Below are 13,339 nucleotides of genomic sequence, written 5' to 3' on the forward strand. Positions count from 1 at the left end.
AAACCATTAGGGTTTACTCAGACGATTTTCGATTCAGTGATATATTTGCGAAATATACAACTTTAAAGTGCAAATTTTCATTAAAATCGAGCGCCCCCCTCTAATATCTAACCGGTGGATGGAAAAATATGAAAATACTCAGGATGGTAGTAAGTATATCAAACTTTCAAGGAAAACTATAACGCCTAAGTTTGCTTGAGAATTATTAGTAGTTTAAGAGTAAATAGCAGCCTAAGGTATAAAATATACCTAAACTTGGAAGATTCCGTATAAAATACGAAATCCTTAGAAAAATATTAATTATTTTTTTCATAATGGCTACGGAACCCTATTTCGGGCGTATCCGACACTTGACACCAATTGACCTAGCCCCGAACTAAGCAAAGCTTATATTATGGATGCTAGGCAACGCATAAACATACTTATATAGATAAATACATACTTAAATACATATTAAACATCCACGATCCGAGAACACACATTCGTATAATTATTCATACAAATATATAATTATATTAGGTATACAAATATAATGCCATCTTTGTTTATTGGGACCAAATAAACATAATCTGTGGCGAAAAAACTGCCAGATAAAATGTATCCTGTTACGATAAATCAGCCAAGTGCGAGTCGGGCTCGGTAAGTTAAAATAATAATCGCTATAAACGGCCGTACGTATAAAAATCTAGTGTTAGCAGAGCCCTCGAATTTGTCTCGATTTCCGTTTTCCTCTTTCTTTGCATTGTAAAATGTCGCGAATACATTTTTATTTCTTTCTTTCCCTATTACTAAGCAAAATGTACGCAGTGTGGTTTCATTTAATAATTATATTTTGGGAAAACCGTCATTTGTTGTTCCTAGTTCTTGTGTAGGTAGGTTCTTTTTGCTGTAGTTACTACTACTTCTACTATTTTTGTAGTAGGTAGTAACAGAAATACACATTATTATTATAAATACGTGGACCTTGACTGCGGGATTAATCCACAAATTCAAGGTCGCTCAGCGGGCTATGGAGAGAGTAATGCTAGGGGTTTCTTTGAAGGATAAAATCCGAAACACATTATTCGACAAAGAACGAAAGTCACTGACATTGCTCAGAGAATTAGTTCGTTGAAGTGGCGTTGGGCTGGCCACGTCTGTCGCAGGACCGATGAACGGTGGAGCAGACGAGTCCTCGAATGGAGACCACGGACGGGAAAACGTAGTGTAGGGCGTCCTGAGGCACGGTGGACCTTAGAGGATCGCTGGCGGCGGATGGATGCGAGGGGCTGAAGACAGAGTGTTGTGGCGCGCCATGGAAGAGGCTTATGTCCAGCAGTGGACTGCTGTAGGCTGATGATGATGGATGAGATTATAAATAGGTACATGAAAAAGCTTATTTTGTATAAATTTCAATTATCTGTCTGTTATATATTATTACGGTTCTTGACTACAGCCGCGGCTGCCGGACGCACAGTGTACCGATATTGATAGGTTGTCACGTATTACTCCTTCTGTCTTCTGGTACGGAACCCTAAAAATCAAACCTGGCAAACCGAGACCTTTTTGCGTATCGTTCTGACGCTCGCGATCGCAATGAGGGCTATCGTTTTTATCTCACTAGATGGCGCACTGTTGCGTGAGGTTTTTAAGTATGGCTTACAAAGTCTGTTATTACAGGCGTGAAAACAAAGTTTAGATTAAAATCATATTTAATACACATTAAAAGCGTACCATAAAAATATCGAGCATGCCACAGTGCATAGTCCCCGTTTTGTTCGGAAAACAGGGAGGACAAAGGTTTCCGAAAGACAAAACTGTCTCAGAACACAGACATTCATTGCCCCGGAACGCATATTTGCCATAATTAATTTCAGATATTACAAAATATTCACAAAATTATTCTAATTATAAATGAACGCGCGTAGCTCACCCAAAAACTATGAGATTTGACATTTCGGAGACCTCACGCTACACTAGCGCCTCTAGTGGCGAATTCATACGCGATAGCCCTCATTAAGTGACAGATTTTTTATGCGAAAATTGACATTTGATTGCGATCGCGAGCGCCAGAAACGTCAGGCAATACGGCTTTTGGCCTGAAAGTATATAACCGATTTATGATTTTTTAATTACGTGCCGTATTCAAGTGTGGAAATGTCTTCCAGGCAAGTAAAATTTTTGACTTTTTTTTTATTAATTTAATGGAAAAAATGTAAAGCAGTGAAAAAATAAAACAGCCAGGTTATTTACTTAAGTTTATTAAACAGATGTCAAAATAATAGTAGGTAAGTATAAAAATAAAATAAAAAAATATAATATTTAAATAAAAAAAGGTATTTTTGATAATTTCAACAAACTTTATCAAAAATTAGGTAAGTAACATTCCAAATACACCACAGTTTTTTTTTAAATGTTACCAATAATTATATTAAATATATTGACCCGGATAACTCACGTCTTAAATCGAATTTAGCTCGACATGTTTCGGGCTAGTCCGTAGCCCTTCGTCTTCGGAGCAACGCGACTCAGCGGCTGCTGCAACACGCGCACTGCGAAGACAAAGGGCTACGGATTAACCCGAAACATGTCGAGCAAAACTCGATTTAAGACGTGAGTTATCCGGGTCAATATATTTAATACGAGTGAGTCTCACATAGTTTCATGTTCAAAATTACCAATAATTACTTACTTAATAATTTAAAATGCTATTACTTTCAAGTTTCTAAACAGGTCTGACAAATTACTTTGCCGATTAAATTCAATTAGTGACAATGCTGACCACAGACAACATAAATCGGCGACATTTCCTTTAACAACTATCTCCATCGCACTTCCTAAATCCGTATCAACTATCTCAAGTAATCCGTTCGGTTACTTATTATCACAGAAAAAAAGACGTCACTGACCTCAAAATAATTTAATTACTTAGACAAAGTTCTGCAGCACGTCACTAGTTCTCTATAGAACTTTATATGGGAGTAGCAAAGTTCATATTAGCGTGCTAATTTGTGTATAGTATTATGTTCAAGTAAGCGAATGTCTTGTCAATGCTACTTGCCATTTGGTACTGGCCATTCAGTTGCGAACCGATCGCGGTGAATACAGGCCGAATACGAATTTTAAAATTCGAATTGTGTATTTTTAATTTGTGGCAGTGTTATTGTCAGAGTTCGTTTTTCGAACCAGTGTTTTGGATTGCTCCTGCACTCGTTCAAAAAGGTAACATTTTATTTTTAATTTCGACCACTTTCGTCCTTTGCGGGGGGCCACGTGTATAAATTTATCGTTTTTTTTTTTAGTGTATTCATTATCACGTGATTTCACCTCTGGGTAATATAAGATAGTTTTGATTAGCTTTATTAATTTAATTTATCAGTTAAGATTTAATCACATAAATTGTTTATCTTCTTTGAATGAATCATCAAAAGCTTTTATTACTTACATTGTTAATGTATAAGAAACTCTCAATTCGCTTGGTACTTACAGGAAATGAGACTAAATAGCCAATTTGAAACGGACCTTACGGTGTATTGCACTCACACTGTTTTTATTATTATTCTGCATACTTAAATGTCACTTACAAAAGGTCCTAAAAAACATCGATTTACCCTTATTTTTTCTTATTGTTTCCATTTTTTTACTGCCTACAAACATTACACGAGGAAGTTTACAAACAATAAACGACTAGACGTTTTATATTAATAAATTCTTATGTAAAATGATAAAACGTCATAACAGTTTATTAATTTCATATAATAAAATACAAAATATCCATAGGACTAAAACTATTAAGTACTAAATTAAAACAACTAAAACTAAAACTTTACTTAATTAAAAAAGAGGTGGGCCTCTTGGCATGCCTCTTTGCGCGAGAAAGCTGCCGGCGCGAGGGTTGCCTGTTGCCTCCCTTAACCTATTGCTGAGCTCCCTGTGTAGCTCCAGCGCACCCTTACCCCAAGGACCTAGAGTCTCGACGCCGAAAGCAAAGAAATGATATTGGGCGCCGAGACAGCTATATTTTGTGACCTTGAGGCGTTCCCGGGCGTCTGCCGCCGCCCCCGTACATTTGGTAGTTGCTGGTAGGTAGGACGCCGCCAGGGTATCTGTACAGGTAGCGTCCCACACGGCCAGTCTTCCAGGGTATCAACGACATTCCGTCAGGGCGCTTGCCATCGCTCCGTACAATCTGGGGCTCCTATTTATTTTCTATTTTTCCTCTAACTACATTATTCACGTTGTAACCGATTAGTATTTAAGCGTCTGCAGTTTGCCAGCAATTTCAGGGATAAAAAACATCTTAATATGTTAGTCATGCAAGAATAGTGTAGATTTCTAATTTATGCAAGGTTTTTTAAATTGTTTCGACAGTAACAGTGTTAACTTCCCACATAGAAACACAAACAAAAATTTACCTCTTTACAATGTTTAAAAAAATATATAAAGACGACACCCACGTGAAGAGCTGGGTTTGTCCTATTCTAAAACCGAGCAAGGCAATAAAAGTCAGGATAATACTAATTGTGACTATACAGTCACAACAAATCCAAATACTTGTACCATTGTTATTGAAGCCAGATGTTACATTTCGGTATCTCAAGAACTGATTATCGATATCGGTCAATTGTTCCTATCCCAACCCTTTTTTTGTGTTAAGTTTTTTTAAAAAGGAATTTTACTACCTCAAACAGATTATTACTTTGAATTTGGAATTTCCGAGTTCTGACAGAGAATTTTTAAGTATACATCTTAATCCATATATTTTTCGTTTTGATAAACGTTCTCTCCCAGAATAAGAAAGCATAGTTTATATTGTTTTTATTCATCTGTGATACTTAGCTAGTCCTCAGGATATCAAGGGAATGTTTGGGTTTTTATATTCCATGAACATTCAATGATATATTTTTTTAATTAACACTATCACTTACAGCACTAAACTTAAGGCGATACAAAGGCTACACAACAACATAATATATATAACACATAATATGAAGCACGTTGTAAAGCAACCCTCTTGAATTCACTTGAAGTGTAATGAAACAGGCCAACCGAATCGGCCACCTGGTTGAATAGCCACATGGCCATGTGTACGGCTGTTGATCTGAAAATGTGCTCTGGTTGAGTTCGAAACGCGTAAGTGTAGTGTAGTGGTGGAGGAACTGCATGAACACGCATATCTTGCATTAACGTAGCTATAATAAGGTCGCGGGTGAGCAAAGATATTGTTTAAGTACATTGAGGCCTTATTGTCTAGCGCAATTGGAATCACAGTCATTTTCACCACTTCTTTCTGTCACACGAGAGAGGAAGAGACAGTGAATGCGATTGCGAACGTCAGACGTTAAGCCGAGTTTAGACTTGCAAGAAAAATCGTGCAGTCGCATTAAATTGCACTACAAACTCGTTGATTTTTCTTGCAAATCTAAACTCGGCGTTGACAATACGCCTTGTTAAAGTACAAATTACAATATTATCAGGGAAACTCATACATTTTGGCCACAGTTCTTGCCAATTATTGCGTAAACTATATGAAGTTCGTTGAACTTTTTTTTAGAGTCCTTGACCCAGGTTATTCACTTGTTAGTTAGCTACTAAATATTCGTTTTCCTTGTTACCATATGAGTAATATTATCTATAAATATGACTTAAAATAATTTCTGTATAGATAGATCTAGTGGTATATTTTATTTAGTTACTAACCGTCAAAATTTGTCATCACCATCATCTGCCGTAGGACGTCCACTGTTGGACATAGGTCTCTCTCAAAGACCTCCAGTTGCTTCGGTTGGAAGCGGCCTGCATCCACCATGAGCCTACAGCCTTAACCAGTCTCTGTCCGTCTCGTTAATCATCATCATCGTCAGCCGAAAAACGTCCGGCTGTACATAGGCCTCCCCCAAGGCTCTCCACTCAGACCGGTCTTGTGCTTTCCGCATCCACCGCGATCCCGCGATCTTAACCAGGTCGTCGCTCCATATTGTTGGAGCCCTGACCGACCGGTCCGTCTCGTTGATGATTCATAAGTTTTGGCACGTAGGATCTTAATCAGCTCTTAAGCGTGTATAAGCAGTGCCTAACCATCATCATCACCATTGTCGTCAATATCGTCATCATCATGATCAGGCAATCTTGTTTTAAACAAAGAGGTCACATCGTGTTCAAAGCGTGCCGGTGCTATGAAAGTTATTTGCCAACGCATCAGTCTTGTTACGTGATTCTATTGAAATAAGAGACGTGACAGTCATAGTTTTTAAAACAATACGTAAACATGTACGAATACGACAAGGAATGCAAAGTAGCGAACAAAAAAAGCAGAAGGAGGATACATGCTCAAGAAAGTAAATAAATTAGTGAAAGTTTTAATTTTTAACACAGTTTTGCTGACCGTTCCGTTAATTGCACTATTATCAGAGCTACCTAGATGAATAAAGAATTTAATTCATCAACAAAAGAAGCAAATACTGCACGCTATGTACAGTCAAGTGTAAAAATATGAACTTATTCAAAGTTTCAAAAATAAGTACTACAGACTTATTCCGAAGCAATAAAGCCGTAAGTAGTAACATATTTTTGAGTGGCTCGAATCGATAATTATTTTTACACTTGACTGTACCATCAGCCAAATATGTGGCTTACCACCCTAAAGTTGATAATTGTTTGCATCTCATAAAACAATAATGCCAATAGAATTGTATGTCAACTTGAAATTTCGACTTTAGCGACATATTCATTTAATAGGAACTTGTTTAAAAATTAATAGAAATTGCGGCTTCACTGCTGCAAAGATCAAGGAGCCAAAAGATGCTGCAGTATCGGCCTATATAGTCTCACTGCTGGGTACAGGCCTCCTCACAGAGTGAGAGACCTTGGCCTGTAGTTCCCTTCTTCATCTTCACAAACACAATTGAATTACTTCGCCCCAATCGGAGATCGAACCGGGACTTTTTTTTCATAGAAATGCTATAGAGTACAAACATTTTCATAAGCCGTTTTTGAGGTAGGTATTGAACTTTGAAATGACTGTCGACGGTTTTCCAACTTTTCTAAATCGTTTAGGCTATTTCCTTTTGGGGTACGAAACTCCAAAAATGTGTTAAACAATCGCATAGCAAATCAAACGTGAGATAAACGTGGCCGGGTCACAATAATTATCATAACATGACGCAAAAACTATCATCAGATCATCACAGAAACATCCGCTACTTTCACTACGGTATTCCCGTACTGCGTACATTCTTTATGATTCATACTATAAGCTGCGCACGACCTTGCTACGCAGGTACTTAATCAACGGATTTATAATAGGTACAATCGATAGCTGGAAAAATAATGCAAATTGAAGTGGCAATGGGCGGGGCACGTCGCTAGAAGAACAGATAACCGTTGGAAGAGAAAAGTCCTCGAGTGGCGATCGCAAACCGAAAGCGTTGGCTGGCCTCCCACTAGGTGGACCGACGATATCGAGAGAGTTGCGGGCAACCGGTGGATGCAAGGGAGGCCTTTGTTCAGTGGACATCTTCCGGCTGATGATGAAGGTGATGATAGTACAATCGGTCCCAATAAATGTATACAAATCGAAAGCAAAGACGCAATATCCATGTAAATACCAGTATCAATGCTGATAGTATGTTACGCGATGAAATTGTACTTTGATAACGTATCAGTGCTACCACAAGAAACCTGTTTTGATAAGTAATGTATAACAGTAGACCGCATGTCGTCGTTTGAAATAATTTAGGATTATAGGGTTCCTTAATTTCTTTTATTTAAAAATGAAATAAAAAAGTTATTACAAACATTAGACGGAATCATAAATAGGCAGGTATAGGTATATAAAATAGGTATGTCAGGACACAGCAATAATATAATCCAATTAAATTGAACATTGACATTTGACATAGAATTATAAATTGTAGGTACTTACCTAAACAGAAGTCCGAATGTTGCCAAAAAATAACATTGTTTTTCATAGAAATTCTATGTATGAAGCACAAACTTATTTTTTGCTGTCTGGTCAATTCGGTTCGCCCTCAGTGCACTAGTTCCACTTGCGCTTGACCAGTTTTTTATCAGTTTTAATTTGAAGTAGTGACGTGTCCAAGTAATATGCAAACAATTTACTGAATAACTAATCTTGTAGGTATTATTTTTGAATTTACAAACTGCGTATTTATGATAGGTTTTTAGGCTTCGAATAATTTATTTAAACAAATAAATTGAAGTAAAGATAAGTTAACTATAGGTATACTCGTATGCAATTCGCCCAAGTCTTGTCTCTGTAAAAAAGTGATCCCAATACGTTGGGCGAGAAGTGCACCAGACCAACGACGGTTATACGCATACAGATTTTCTGATCTTGGTAAATTTCAAATTTAATTTCGTACCTAAGTATATCTCAAAACATAAACATAACTCAAAACCCACAGTCCTCTGCTAACGAGGCCTTACGTCAAACCACAAGACAACAAAGGCTAAAATGCTCATACTCATACTTAACTAAAAAATATTTGTCTTTTGTTATCTTAGTGCTTCTTCTTTCTTATGCAGCTATGGCTGAAATATTGAAGGGCATTTCCAACGTAAATAATACATTTTGGTATTTATCTACAAGAGGTGGCAAGTTTTGATAAAAAGACGTCCACTTTAAAAAAAAGCCCCATCGTAGAACGCCACAGTGAACGACAACTGGCCACTTGCATTCATCGGTTGCCCGTAACTCACGCGATCTCACTCACTCGAGGACATCTCCCCCAATGTGTATCTATTCTTCGAGCCTATTGCCACTTCAACTGGTTCAAGCTACGTCGATGACTTTAGTTCTTCAGCGAATTTCTGTATTACAGAATGAGACATTACTTTATTAAAATTAATTGTAAATATGATTAATTCATTTATTAGTAAACAATAGTGTTTAAACCAATTGAGTGACTGGGTTTTACCAGGAGCGAAACTCCAGTACAGGTTAGGAATCCATTTAGGCACATTATAGTTCTTATAAGTCGCTAATCTCTTCAAAAAGCGGTGATCGCTGGGTAGTGAATGTTCATAATAATTTTCTTGGGAAATTGGTGTGCTGGTTCCATTTGACTTGCACATCGCATTTCTGGGGACCAGAGTTCATAGTTGAAGTAAGCCGTGGTGGCCTAGTGGTTTGACCTATGGCCTTTCAATCGGAGGATCGTAGGTTCGAATCCTAGCTCGCACCTCTCCCTCTCTATCTCACCAAAATTTTTCGAAATGTGCGACATTACTTTTGAAATTTACCGCAAGCTTTATTTGGAGGAAACCTGCATAAACCTGCGAAGCAATTCAATGGAGTGGTGAAGGTCCTAATACGCACTGGGCCCGCGTTAGAACTACGGCCTAAGCCCTCTCTTTGTGAGAGGAGGCCTGTGCCCGGTGGAACGTATATTGTAGGCTCTGCCAAATGTGTAGCGACATAAAAGTGAGATTTAAAGGTCCTCAAAAATATTTAGAGGGGTTGCAGTTGCAGTATTACAAATAATGTCTACTACTCTTCTTTACCACTACCATGAGTTTAAAGTGACCGTACTCGATAGCGACGGCGTAAATTATTTGTTTGAAGAATTGTACAACGCCTCTTCAAATAATTTACGCCGTCGCTATTTATTTATTTCTTTATTTATTTAATCTCATAATTAACACTTACAGTCAAGCCACACATGCTAATTATATAATAAGAGAAGTGCATAATAGAATGTATAAACTAAATATTTACGTTAAGCATCTATTGAGGTCGGTGTCATTATTGACTCCAAATGCCGGTTGGCCGATGCAAGAAATCTTGACTCGGAGGTAAAAACAAATCCAGACTGGCTAGGCTATCGAGTACGGTCACTGTAAACTCATGGTAGTGGTCCTTATATTCCGTTATTCATTTTCATTGTTTCTCCGGTAAACAAAGAATGGACTGCTTAGGTGACTCAAAAGCGGTTAGAAAGTGCAGTGACTCATTGACCGTTGAGTAGCCGCGGCCACGGTACGGTATACAATACAATACAATACAAATATTCTATTGCACACCATAAATCAGTACAAAAAACTTGTAATATAAACACTTAAAGTCAGGGTATACAATAGGCGGTCTTATCGCTTAAAAGCGATCTCTTCCAGACAACCATTTGGGTACAAGAGCTTATGATATATGGTATAATTATTTTCCTTTAAATAAATTCCAAAGGCAGGCCACATAGCACGGGCCACAGATTATTAGCCGTCGGGGCCGAAAAGTTCACGAATGGAGACCGCGGATCGGCAAGCGCAGCGTGGGATGTCCACCAGCGATATGGATGGTTAAAGCTGCAGGTTCACAGTGGATGCAGGCCGCTTCCAACCGAAGCAACTGAGGTCTATGGGGGGGGGGGGCTTGTCCAACAGTGGACGTCCTACGCTGAGTTGATGATGATGCAATTATAAGTTTTCAAATCATAAATATATTTCTCTTTCTCGCGTTAACTAGCGGTTCAGATTAAATAGGATCCAAAATATGTGTGTTAGAAATAATTATTTGTAGTTTTCCTTGTAGTAAACAATAATGTTTAATTATAGCAAAAAAACGCTCAAATTCAGATTCCTAAACGGAATTCGTATTTAGTTTTCGAACGAAATTTTCACATTTGACAGTTGTTCTGAGATTCGGCGCGCACATTTTTTATCTTGTTGTTTTTAACGTGAAAACAAGTAAATACAGTGTTTTAAACCTATTAAAGGCAGTTTATTTTTAACAGTATTAGTTGGACCTCTTATTTAGATAATTTCTTTTAATTCAGAAGTGGGATGTTTTCCCCAAAGTTCAAGATGAGTACAGATAGTCGTGGATATACTCCTGTAGAACCAAGTTTTGTGTTTGAACCTAAAAGTGACGCTAAAAGAGGTCGGCATCGTAGTCGTAAACGCTTGTTAAGTGCAAACCGCGTTTCTGGTCGCGACCGCTCGCGTTCGCGCGTTCATGAAAGTGGGTGTTCTAGTCGTAGACTGTTGCGCACTCCAAAAGGGGGCCACGGACAACAGAAGGGCGGTTCATCAGACGGCAGACGTTGTGGGCGTAGCTGCTCATCTCCGAAGAGCGTTCGCGGTAGACATTTGGAGCGTTCTCAAGGAGAGCACAGACGGCGAGAGAAGATCTCGCGAGATGGACGAGATCGGCGATCGCAACGTTCTTCAGGTGGCGGGCAGACTTGGCGGGCTGAACAATCACCGGATGCACTTCGTGGTCGGCGCACGGAACGCTCATCTGCGGGACGGCGCAGTAGGTGCGAGAGGCATTCGTCGGATGGAACCTGTGGATCGCGTTCTCGCAGAGAGCAACCTCCTAGCAACAGAGTCGGCCAGGTAGATGTCAAAGGGACAAGCAGTGCGAGAGGACACCACAGGAAATGCATGCCAAATATGTGTGATCCTTGTTGTCGGTGGGTTCAACAGAAAGTGGGTGAGTCTGACAGTAATATTAAAATTGTTGGTGCACCTTCATTAGCTGAAGAAAACAATAACAGTGACAATATTTGTGTTAATAGACTGGTTAATGTGTTCTCTTCTGCGTTTAGTCAAAGTAATAATAACAATAGTAATAAATTTTTGACATCCATGAATCCTGTACCAGAGTTTAATCCATCCTTAAGAAACCAAAGTATGCCGGTGTGGTTAAGAAAAGTAAATGAATGTGCAGCTATTCATGGATGGACGGAACAACAGACCACACACTTTGCTACAAATAAACTGACTGGGATGGCCAAAATGTGGTATGAAAGTTTACCGTCTATATTATTTACTTGGTCAGAATGGCAGGAAAAATTATTAGCTGCATTTCCCTGTCATGAAAATTATGGTCTAGTTTTAACAGAAATGTTAGCAAAGCGGGCTAAGTTTGGTGATTCCCTAGAGGAGTATTTTTATGAAAAAATGGTGTTGTTAAATAGATGTAGAATAAGTGGGCAAGATGCAGCTGATTGCATCATACTAGGTATTGATGACAGAGCGGTCAGAGTAAGCGCTGAGGCAGCTCAGTATGACGATCCTAATAAATTGTTAGCATTCTTGCGTAATACTAGAACAAAACGTGTAGATGAACGTCCAGAGGGGCGATTGACCAGTAATACTAATATTAATAGTTCAGGACAAAAAAAAGAGTACAAACCTAAAATAAATAATGTAAAGTGCTATAACTGTGGTCAGTTAGGCCATTATAGTCCCAAATGCCCGTTTCCTGTAAAGCGGTGTGAAAAGTGTAACAAGCTGGGTCACTTGGTTGGTGATTGTTATCAAAAAGAAAAATCTAATAATAGTGTTAATTCTACAAATACATCTGCTGATAATGGAGGTTTGAATTTGACTAAATCAGTTATGAAAATTACAACCAACAATGAGGATTCAAAATATTATAAAAAGGCAATGGTTAATGGTATCGCTTTAAACTGTTTTATAGATTTAGGCAGTAGAAAAACATTAATAAGAGAAACAGAGGCCCGAGAAATTTTTGGCAACTGGAATAAAAATTACCAGGAATCGCTGGTTGGATTTGGTAATGCATCGGTAACACCTCTCGGTCTCTGTGATGTTCAAATAATTATTGATGGTATTAGTGCATTAACTGAAGTCATAGTAATTCCTGACAAATATTTACCTAATTACCCCTTATTGATTGGGCACACATATACAGAAAAAAACCATATAGTTATTGTAAAAACTGCTGAAGAATTAAAAATTACCCAAAATAGTGAGGAACAAACTGCTAAATTTGTTATAAGAATCAGTAAGGACACAATCATTAATGGACTTACTGTTGTTGATGTACAAACAGAACCCTCATTTAATGGTGATTTATATGTTGAAGGAGGGGCTCGACTAGAACCAAAAAAAGAATATTTTGCTTTTAGAGGACTTTACCGTTTTGATAAGGGTAAAGGACAAATTGTTTTAAAAACTGTCCTGGGGAGTATGTTGCGCCTTAGTTGTGGTGATACTGTGGCAAGGGATATTTAACCGAACACCAAGCTAAGTATACTGAACCAAATGTTCTTGGAATAGAATCACTAGAACCTCAGAATGCCACTAAACAAAAAAACCAAGATGTTAGTACTATAACCAGCAAACAAGTAACTATAGATCTGAGTCTTAGTCAAACTGAAATTGATAAACTCTTAACGGTATTAAACACATATCGAAGCTGCTTTGCATTTAATTTGCAAGAATTAGGATGTTCAAAATTTGAAGAGATGGCTATTAATTTAACAGATAGTAAACCGGTTGTGTATAGACCTTATCGTCTATCATTTGATGAAAAAAACACAGCTCGTCAAATGATTGATGAGCTAATGTCAGCAGGTATTGTACGCGAGTCCAG

The 13,339-nt window shown here is 38.1% G+C and overlaps 1 protein-coding gene across 1 annotated transcript in view; it reads left to right on the forward strand.

Annotated features, from left to right (window-relative positions):
* The first annotated feature begins 3,060 nt into the window (after window positions 1-3,060).
* The window catches only part of LOC141430861 (uncharacterized), a 30,343-nt gene continuing 20,064 nt past the window's right edge, over window positions 3,061-13,339 (forward strand). Inside the window, exon 1 of the mRNA XM_074091720.1 lies at window positions 3,061-3,201. The gene's annotated coding sequence lies outside the window, so the exon portion shown is untranslated. The remainder of the gene's footprint in view (window positions 3,202-13,339) is intronic.

This window comes from Choristoneura fumiferana, chromosome 9 (genome assembly GCF_025370935.1).
Source record: "Choristoneura fumiferana chromosome 9, NRCan_CFum_1, whole genome shotgun sequence".
Taxonomy (NCBI): Eukaryota; Metazoa; Arthropoda; class Insecta; order Lepidoptera; family Tortricidae; genus Choristoneura; species Choristoneura fumiferana.